Below are 2,789 nucleotides of genomic sequence, written 5' to 3' on the forward strand. Positions count from 1 at the left end.
ATTTCTGCCTCTTTGTCCCTCTGCTCCAGTTCCTGGAGCATACTAATGGTCTTGTTTTCAATATGAGCTTGCCCCCACCTAAGGGAGGACAGAGTGCCTGTCTGATGGCATCCCCAGACTATATCCAGTGGGAAAGAAGTTATTTCCTAAAAGAAAAGTGGAATGTAGTTAGGAAGAAAGAATGAATACTGAGCTGCTCCAAACCAACAATGTTCACTATAGGTTGGTGGAGACCAGCCCATGAAGGGTCTTGTGTGTCATAAAGTACATTAGCCCTTATCCTAAGTGCAGTAAGGAATCTGCAGAGGCTGTTGAGCAGGAAGGGGGGAATAACATGATCAGGCTTACATTTCTAGAGGATCCTCTGGCTGATTTGTAAATAATGGGTTAGAATGAGGCTACAGTGGAGGGCAGAGAGCAGCTAGGTCAGAGGCAATGGGGATTTGGCTTACAGTGGTAGCAGCAGGGCTGAGAAATTGTTGGATTCAGAATATATTGTAGGTGGAGTCTACAAGAGTTGGGAATAGGTTTTAAATAAGGGATAGGGGAGAGGAGGTTTCAGGTTTGGTGTGCATGGTTAATCTGCAAAATATTGGTTTCATTTTAATAGGAAATTGTGCTCTAGTTTGGGAAGAGCCTCATGAGATACAGCTTCCATGACTTGATCCTAAAAACTTACTCACTTGAAGTACTTCCTAAGGGAAACTTCCTAACTACTTCCTAAGGGAAAAATTTGTCTCTGCTTGTATATACTATACAAGGAGGTAAAATATCTACAATTTTGAAGGCAGGTCCCCAATTTCACATAAGAAAACAAGCTTTTCATTAGATCCCTAAAGCATTTGAGTCTGCCCTCAACTAGCAACATAGAAATCCTTGGTTCCAGGCTTCCTCTGAGTGGACAATCTCAAGCTATCTGCTATTCTGTGCTTATTGGAAGCCCAACTGCAAGAAGTGACGGTTAGAGAACAGTAATATGGGCTGACGCCTTGCTCAATTTCCCACAGGGCTGCGCAGGTTTCCCCCTTCTGCGAATGAACCACTTGAGGGGTTCAAAGATTCGAGTCCTAATACGGGAATGAGCCTCTTTGATCTCTTCCGGGGCTTTTTCGGCTTTCCTGGATCTCGGAGTCACAGAGATCCCTTTTTTGGAGGGATGACTCAAGATGAAGATGATGATGAGGAAGAAGAGGAAGAAGGGGGCTCATGGGGCCCTGGGAACCCAAGGTTCCATAGTCCTCAGCACCCCTCCCCCCACCCTTCCACCCCAAGGAATTTGGTTTTGGCTTCAGTTCAGCCCAGGAGGAGGGATACGTTTCCACGATAACTTCGGCTTTGACTCCCTAGTAGGAGATTTCAATAGCATCTTCAGCAATACGGAGGCCTGGACCTTGCCTTCCCATCCTCCTGAACTTCCAGGTCCTGAGTCAGAGACACCTGGTGACAGACTGCAGGAGGGACAGACACTTCGAGACTCGATTCTTAAGTATTTAGATAGTCACCAGCCCAGGACCTTTGAGGGGGTCTTGGAGAGTGATGCAAGAAGTGAATCCCTCAAAACAGCACCAGACTGGGCCTCCCAGAGACCATTTCATAGGTTTGATGATGTATGGCCTGTGGACCCCCATCCTAGAACCAGAGAGGACAATGATCTTGATTCCCAGGTTTCCCAGGAGGGTTTTGGCCCGGTTCTACAGCCCCAGCCCAGATCCTATTTCAAGAGCATCTCTGTGACCAAGATCACTAAGCCAGATGGGATAGTGGAGGAGCGCTGGACTGTGGTGGACAGTGAGGGCCAGACAGAGACCACAGTAACCCAGTACGAAGCAGACAGCAGTCCTAGGGATGATCCAGAATCACCAAGACCTCCAAGCCCTGGATGATGCCTTCTCCATCCTGGACTTATTCCTAGGACGTTGGTTCCGGTCCTGGTAGCCTTGTTAACCCCCAGAGGCCTTCAAGTCCTTTCCACCTCTCACCCATTGCCCACCATCAATAAGCTTAGCTTCTCCTCTCGCCCGCTCAGGGGCTTGGATATGTGGAATAGTGAATTGGGGGCATGTCAGTTTGTCACTCACCCAAACTGACCAATAAAATCTTTATTTATGCTAAAAAAAAGACGATAATAATATGAATATTTATGGCTAACATTTATTGAGTACTTACTATACATTTAAAGATCTAATGCATTATTTCATTCAATCCTTACAAAACTATTAGTAGGTATTATATTTTTTCTCATGCTATAGATGAGAAGGCAGATGACCAGAGAGGTTAAGAAGAAAACAAATGGGAAAGTGGAATTTCTACCATTGTTGAATTATTATACATTCCAGGCATTTATCTAATCTCATGTAACACTTACCTCACAGGGTAGCTGTCAGGAGTACTATCTCACATTTATTTACAGATGAGGAAACAAGGGCATTGAGAGGAAATGTCATTTGCCCGAATGTATGCAGCTAGTAAATTGCTATAATAGGATTTGAATTCGGGTCTCTCCAACTCCGAATCTCATGTTTTACCCCAGGCTACTTCTCATGACACTTATATGTCTTACCCATGGTCATGTACCATTCCAACAGTCTCGCTGTCTACCATCTACTGAATAGTCACTATAAGTCATTCTCCATGTTGGGCACTGTGATAGTTTTGTGTGTTGACTTGGCTAGGTTACAGTCCCCAATTATCAGTCAAGCACGAACCCATGCATTCCATGAAGATGTATTGCAGATGTGACTGAAGTCCACAATCAGTTAACTTTAAGTAAAGGAGATTATCTTAGATAA

General features: G+C 44.7%; 1 pseudogene; it reads left to right on the forward strand.

The window, feature by feature from the left end:
* Window positions 1-1,060: 1,060 nt before the first annotated feature.
* Window positions 1,061-2,103, forward strand: LOC105485094 (HCLS1-associated protein X-1 pseudogene; annotated as a pseudogene).
* The last annotated feature ends 686 nt before the right edge of the window (window positions 2,104-2,789 follow it).

This window comes from Macaca nemestrina, chromosome X, assembly GCF_043159975.1.
Source record: "Macaca nemestrina isolate mMacNem1 chromosome X, mMacNem.hap1, whole genome shotgun sequence".
Lineage (NCBI taxonomy): Eukaryota > Metazoa > Chordata > Mammalia > Primates > Cercopithecidae > Macaca > Macaca nemestrina.